Raw genomic sequence first — 7500 nt, 5'->3', positions numbered from 1 at the left:
CTTCACCCTGTTCAGGCATAGTTCACCATCTTTCGGGTCCCGACGGCCGCGCTCTCACTCCGACCCGAACCTCGCACAAGTGCGGGTCGCGGGTGGGTCGACGATGCGCCACGAGGACCTAAGTCCTCCCGGATCTCGCCTCCTTTCACTTTCGTTGCGCCCAAGGGTTTCCTTCACCCAAAGACTCGCGCGCACGTCGGACTCCTCGGTCCGTGTTTCAAGACGGGTCGGACAGACCCGGCCGGTCGTCGACGTCTCGGACGCGCAAAGCGAGGATGCGCCGTCCCCCTCAAACGGACGCCAGTCGTACGGGCACCGCGTGCGGTCCCCAACAGTCGAACGCCGAAAGGGAGGTCGGCGTCCCGGCCGTGCCGAAGCACGGCGCGCGCCGCAAACACACCTCGGTCGGTCCCGGCGAGCCCCTCGCCCAGCCGAGCTGTAAACGGCCACCGAACCACGCACGAAGCGAGGACGGCGACCCACCTTCCCGACGGGCCTCTGAACGAGCCCCGGCACCGACCCACGTCGACGCGCGCGCCAGAGTTGTCCGACCGACGGGACGGAGGAACCGACCCTCGCCCGACGGTCCAAAAAGGATCCGTCGCACGAGGCGCTCTCTGCCCGCCGGCCGAAGCCCCGGTCGCGCCGCTTGGCCGAGTCCGTGCGTTTCCCTCCGAACGGGTTTCACGCACTCTTTAACTCTCTTTTCAAAGTCCTTTTCACCTTTCCCTCGCGGTACTTGTTCGCTATCGGTCTCACGCCGGTATGTAGCTTTAGATGGAGTCTACCACCGTTTTGGGCTGCATTCCCAAACAACCCGACTCTTGGAAAACGCCTCGCCGGCCCCGGGTCGCGCCTAGAGACGGGGTTCTCACCCTCCACGACGCGCCCTTCCAGGCGACTTGGGCGCGAACCCGCACGGGGCCCGGACGGCGCTTCTCTCAATTACAACTCGCACCACCCCTCTTGTCGGGAGGTGGGCGATTTTCAATTTGAGCCATTTCCCGCTTCACTCGCCGTTACTGAGGGAATCCTTGTTAGTTTCTTTTCCTCCGCTTATTAATATGCTTAAATTCAGCGGGTAGTCTTGCCTGATCTGAGGTCGTACGTAAGTGTTTGTTTGTTCCTCTCTCTCTGTCGGTGGGCGATATGAACGAGTCGCGGTCGTCCACCGGCATTCTACATTTCAAGGGACACGGCCTCTTCCCTTTCTTATGAACAGGAGGAGGATTGGCCGTGACACCTCAACACCGTCTTTCCTCGCAAAAGAAGAAAGACATTCATAGTGTATTCGACCCTCAGACAGACATGCTCCCGGGACCAGGGCCCGAGAGCGCCATTTGCGTTCAAAGATTCGATGATTCACTGTCTTCTGCAATTCACACTACTTATCGCAGTTGGCTGCGTTCTTCATCGATGCGTGAGCCAAGAGATCCACCGTTCTGAGTTGTTTTTTTCACATTTTTTCGTATCTTTCAATATCATTCTCACTATTGACAAACTGGATAGAAAACAAAGACATGCGAACGTGGGGGGGCTGACTGCTAACGCACACAGCATTTGACGACCGCTAGGTCGACCCCCCCCAAACGTATCGCAAGAAGATGATTCAAGTACAGTTCACACGGGAGACGAACTCCACGATCGATTCAACGTTTAATGATCCTTCCGCAGGTTCACCTACGGAAACCTTGTTTACGACTTTTACTTCCTCTAAACGATCAAGTTCGACCAACTTTCCCCCTCGGCCAAGCTCCAACACCACATCGCTGCGGTTTAACGGAGTTAGGCAGTGGCAGGTCGGGAGGCTCGCTAAACCGTTCATCGGTAGTAGCGACGGGCGGTGTGTACAAAGGGCAGGGACGTAATCGACGCCGGCTGGTGACCGGCGCCTACTAGGAATTCCTCGTTCGAGACGGACAATTGCAACCGTCTGTCCCCAGCACGACGACGCCTGGCAGGTTGCCCGGACCCCTCGGCCCGGAACGAGCGAGACTCTCTGCCGTCGTCAGTGTAGCGCGCGTGCGGCCCGGAACATCTAAGGGCATCACAGACCTGTTATCGCCTCTCCCCGCCTCCGGCTTTGCTTCGGACCGGCGGTCCCTCTAAGAGGATCCCCAGAAGCAAACGAGCTTCGGGGGCCCCAACTAGCAGGGCGAGGTCTCGTTCGTTCACGGAATTAACCAGACAGATCGCTCCACCAACTAAGAACGGCCATGCACCACCACCCATAGCATCGAGAAAGAGCTCTCGATCTGTCAATCCTAGCCATGTCCGGACCCGGTGAGTTGCCCCGTGTTGAGTCAAATTAAGCCGCAGGCTCCACTCCTGGTGGTGCCCTTCCGTCAATTCCTTTAAGTTTCGACCTTGCGACCGTACTTCCCCCGGAACCCAGACACTCTCGGTTTCCCAGGAAGGGTGCCGAGGGGGTTTTCTTTCAAAAGCCCCCCCGATCCCCGGTCGGCAACGTTGACGGTCGGAACTAGGAGGACGGTATCTGATCGTCTTCGATCCTCCGACTTTCGTTCTTGATCGAGGAGAGCGTGCTTGGCAGACGCTTTCGCAGCCGGTCGTCCTTCGCCGATCCAAGAATTTCACCTCTGACGACGAAATACGGGTGCCCCCGACCGTCTCCGTCCACCATCACTCCGGTCCGTTGCACCGACAAAAACGGGACCCGAGTCCTGTTCCGTCATTCCATGCTTACGCGTTCACTCGAGATTCACGCCCGCTTTGAACACTCCGATTTTTTCAAAGTCACGCCCGCCGAGTCCGGCGCACCCAATCAAGGGCACGGAAGACCGGCCTCCGCGGGGGAGGGCGAGCCACCCACACGTAGCCCCTCGTAACTTAAGAGGCACGACACGGGAACCCGCCCGAAATCCGACTACGAGCTTTTTAACTGCAACAACTTTAATATACGCTATTGGAGCTGGAATTACCGCGGGTGCTGGCACCAGACTTGTCCTCCAATCGATCCTCGCCCGAGGCTTTAAGTCGGACCCATTCCGATCCCGGGGACCCCACTAGGAGGCCCCGCACCCGTCATTTCTCGTCACTACCTCCCCGAGTCGGGATTGGGTAATTTGCGCGCGCCTGCTGCCTTCCTTGGATGTGGTAGCCGTTTCTCAGGCTCCCTCTCCGGAATCGAACCCTGATCCTCCGTTACCCGTCGTCACCACGGTAAGCCACTACCTTACCGTCGACAGTTGATAGGGCAGAGATTTGAATGAAGCATCGACCGTCCGTTAAAGACGTCGATTCGTTCAGTTATCGTGAATCACCTTGGAATCACGGCCTACCACCCGTCCAGCTGGACCCCGGTAAAAGGGCCAGAGGCGCAGGGGCTGGCCGGTCCGGTTTTGAATCTAATAATACATCCTTTCTGAGAACGTGAGCTCACAGTCGGGACTCCAGTCGCATGTATTAGCTCTAGAATTACTACGGTTATCCATCCGGTAGTAACACCATCCATCAAATAAACGATCACTGATTTAATGAGCCATTCGCAGTTTCACAGTACTACTCGTCAACGAGCATGAGTGCTCGTACTTGCACATGCATGGCTTAATCTTTTAGACAAGCATATGACTACTGGCAGGATCAACCAGGAACTTTCTTTACCTTGAGACGTGTACATCTCGCTCTTTGGGACTTGCAACCTTCCTTTCCTCATGGTGGACTTGGCGTCTAACCTGCCTTTTGGGGATGCACCAAAATCAATCAGTCACATCCGACAAAGTGCTAGGTAGGTGGTCAAGTTTTCCACCACCACTCGGTTGGGACGGATGCGCCCATCTCGATCCATTTGCCGACCGAACTCAATCGGACGCACATATGGGCTTTTCTACGACACCTCTTCTCGTTATGCCTCTGCCGGCAGAAAGGCAGGCCCCTAACATCCCTGTCAGCAAGGAAGCGGGCAGGCCAATCAGCCACTGCATGTGGTGAAACGTCACCGAGGATGTAGCAATATACACCTTTTTCCAGCACGCACAATCTCCGACTACCCTTCTGCAGCAAGCAAGCCTGCCACATTCCATGATGCAAGACCAGATTAGGGCTCCTGGATGTCTCGACAACTCACTAGCATGACATCGGACCTTCCCCTCGCCTGTCGTCGGGTCTCGCCTGACACAGTTCTTGGTTCATCATTTTGCCTTCAGGAAGTCAAAAGGATCGTACGCCGTCCTGCCCCGACATGCACATCGTGTCAGCTACGCTCTAGGAGACGTCCTGCATCGATTCGGCAAAAATCGGGTTGGGGGCGAAACGACCCATCTCGCCCATTGCACCACCGTGGTCCTCAGGGCGGTGCGAGCAACTTCCTTGTCGAATTGGGTGCAGGCTGGAGGTCGGGGGCGAAACGACCGGAGGTCGACCCCCCCAACCCACCCACCGAGTTTGGTCTGGGTCCAGTCAAAGGCGACAGAGATACGCGACCAAACGTCCGAGTGCAGTCCCAGTCGAATCTCCCTGTCGTCGGTAGGGTCCTTTCCACAGAAAGCAGCATCCGAACGACTGAGATGACGACCGGGACACGGGAACTAGCCTGTACGTTCCCCCCGGATCTCACCGACCGTCCTGTCCGCCGGAACTTTGGCTGAACCCACATCCAAAGTGCCCAAGGTCGACCAGAAGCGTTCGTTAAGGCCTACTAGCTTGCTAGAGAGATTGGGCGAACCGACTCGGGGCGAACTCTGTTGGAACCTTCCCCTATAGTATATTTAATACACCTTTCAGGCCTACCCAGCTGCCAGTCTTAGAAAAAATCACCACCACTTTTTCTGTAATATGCAGAGCCTTCCCCTGACGTGCTACAGACTAACCAATGGTACCGTTGGATTCAGAAATGGATCCTGCAACACCTTTTTGGGGTTAGGGGGGCCATACTCAAAACCGGGGGGAGTTATGGCCAAAAAACTGGCTTTTCTCACTTATGCAGAGCCTTTCCCTGAGGTGCTACAAGGAAACCAATGGTATCATTCGATGCGCAATCGAATTCCGCAACACCTTTTCGGGGTTAGGGGGGTGCAGTGTAAAACCGGGGGGAGTTATGGCCAAAAAACCACTTTTTCTCACATATGCAGGGCCTTCCCTGGGCGTGCTAGAGACTAACCAATGGTATCATAGGATGCGTAATCCAATTCCGCAACAACTTCTGGGGGTTAGGTTGTCTCACCTCAAAACCGGGGGGAGATATCCTCAAAAAACCTGTTTTTCTCACATATGCAGGGCCTTCCCTGGGCGTGCTACAGACTAACCAGTGGTATCACAGGATGCGTAATCCAATTTCGCAACAACTTCTGGGGGTTAGGTTGTCTCACCTCAAAACCGGGGGGAGTTATCGCCAAAAAACCACTTTTTTTCACATATGCAGGGCCTTCCCTGGGCGTGCTACAAGGAAACCAATGGTATCATCAGATGCGCAATCGAATTCCGCAACACCTTTTTGGGGTTAGGGGGTCCCAGCTCAAAACCGGGGGGAGTTATCGCCAAAAAACCACTTTTTCTCACATATGCAGGGCCTTCCCTGGGCGTGCTACAAGGAAACCAATGGTATCATCAGATGCGCAATCAAATTCCGCAACACTTTTTCGGGGTTAGGGGGTCCCAGCTCAAAACCGGGGGGAGTTATGGCCAAAAAACCACTTTTTTCCACTTATGCAGGGCCTTCCCTGGGCGTGCTACAAGGAAACCAATGGAACCACCAGATGCGCAATCAAATTCCGCAACACCTTTTTGGGGTTAGGGGGTCCCAGCTCAAAACCGCGGGAGTTATCGCCAAAAAACCACTTTTTCTCACATATGCAGGGCCTTCCCCTGAGGTGCTACAAGAAAACCAATGGTATCATGAGATGCGCAATCCAATTCCGCAACAACTTCGGGGGGTTAGGGGGTCACAGCTCAAAACCGGGGGGAGATATGGCCAAAAAACCACTTTTGCTGTCTTATGCACAGCCTTCCCCTGAGGTGCTAGAGAGTAACCAATAGTATCATTGGATAGACCGTTCAATGGCGAGTGTTTATCACCCATTCCCGGGGGGGTAGCTCAAAATCCAAGGGAGTCACGAGCTGAAAGTCGTTTCGCCCCCAGAGTGTTGCCAGACGCGCCTGAAGGTTCTAGAGCCTAACCAAGGATACCACGGGATGCGCCATCGCATGCTGATTCGTTCTAACTTCGTTTCAGGGGGGTACCTCTTTCCGGGGGGGAGATATGGCCAAAAAACCTGTTTTTCTCACATATGCAGGGCCTTCCCTGGGCGTGCTAGAGAGTAACCAATGGTATCAGAAGATGCGCAATCAAATTCCGCAACAACTTCAGGGGGTTAGGTTGTCTCACCTTAAAACCGGGGGGAGATATCCCCTAAAAACCTGTTTTTCTCACATATGCAGAGCCTCCCCTGGGCGTGCTAGAGACTAACCAATGGTATCACAGGATGCGCAATCAAATTCCGCAACAACTTCAGGGGGTTAGGTTGTCTCACCTCAAAACCGGGGGGAGATATCCTCAAAAAACCTGTTTTTCTCACATATGCAGAGCCTCCCCTGGGCGTGCTAGAGAGTAACCAATGGTATCACCAGACGCGCAATCCAATTCCGCAACAACTTCAGGGGGTTAGGTTGTGCCAGCTCAAAACCGGGGGGAGTTATGGCCAAAAAACCACTTTTTTTCACATATGCAGGGCCTTCCCCTGAGGTGCTAGAAGGAAATTAATGGTACCACAGGATGCGCAATCAAATTCCGCAACACCTTTTCTGGGTTAGGGGGTCCCAGCTCAAAACCGGGGGGAGTTATCGCCAAAAAACCACTTTTTCTCACATATGCAGGGCCTTCCTCTGAGGTGCTACAAGAAAACCAATGGTATCATGAGATGCGCCATCAAATTCCGCAACAACTTCTGGGGGTAAGGGGGTCACAGCTCAAAACCGGGGGGAGATATGGCCAAAAAACCACTTTTGCTGTCTTATGCACAGCCTTCCCCTGAGGTGCTAGAGAGTAACCAATAGTATCATTGGATAGCCCGTTCAACGGCGAGTGTTTATCACCCATTTCCGGGGGGTAGCTCAAAATCCAAGGGAGTTACGAGCTAAAAGTCGTTTCGCCCCCAGAGTGTTGCCAGACGCGCCTGAAGGTTCTAGAGCCTAACCAAGGATACCACGGGATGCGCCATCGCATGCTGATTTGTTCTAACTTGGTTTCAGGGGGGTACCTCTTTCCGGGGGGAGATATCCTAAAAAAACCTGTTTTTTTCACATATGCAGGGCCTTCCCTGGGCATGCTAGAGAGTAACCAATGGTATCAGCAGATGCGCAATCCAATTCCGCAACAACTTCAGGGGGTTAGGTTGTCTCACCTCAAAACCGGGGGGAGATATCCTCAAAAAACCTGTTTTTTTCACATATGCAGGGCCTTCCCTGGGCGTGCTACAAGGAAAGCAATGGTACCACAGGATGCGCAATCAAATTCCGCAACACCTTTTGGGGTTAGGGGGTCCC

The 7500-nt window shown here is 54.4% G+C and overlaps 2 non-coding genes across 2 annotated transcripts in view; both read right to left on the bottom strand.

Annotated features, from left to right (window-relative positions):
- Positions 1-1105, bottom strand: part of LOC137993975 (large subunit ribosomal RNA) — a 3743-nt gene extending 2638 nt beyond the window's left edge. Inside the window, exon 1 of the ribosomal RNA XR_011122087.1 lies at positions 1-1105. This exon is cut by the window's left edge and continues 2638 nt beyond it. This is a non-coding gene — a ribosomal RNA (large subunit ribosomal RNA).
- A 187-nt stretch (positions 1106-1292) lies between these two features.
- LOC137993958 (5.8S ribosomal RNA) lies at positions 1293-1449 on the bottom strand. The gene has a single exon (XR_011122071.1). It is a non-coding gene; the product is annotated as a 5.8S ribosomal RNA (ribosomal RNA).
- Between the last annotated feature and the right edge of the window lie 6051 nt (positions 1450-7500).

Source organism: Montipora foliosa, chromosome 2, assembly GCF_036669935.1.
Source record: "Montipora foliosa isolate CH-2021 chromosome 2, ASM3666993v2, whole genome shotgun sequence".
Lineage (NCBI taxonomy): Eukaryota > Metazoa > Cnidaria > Anthozoa > Scleractinia > Acroporidae > Montipora > Montipora foliosa.
This window is presented reverse-complemented; position numbering and strand designations above follow the sequence as displayed.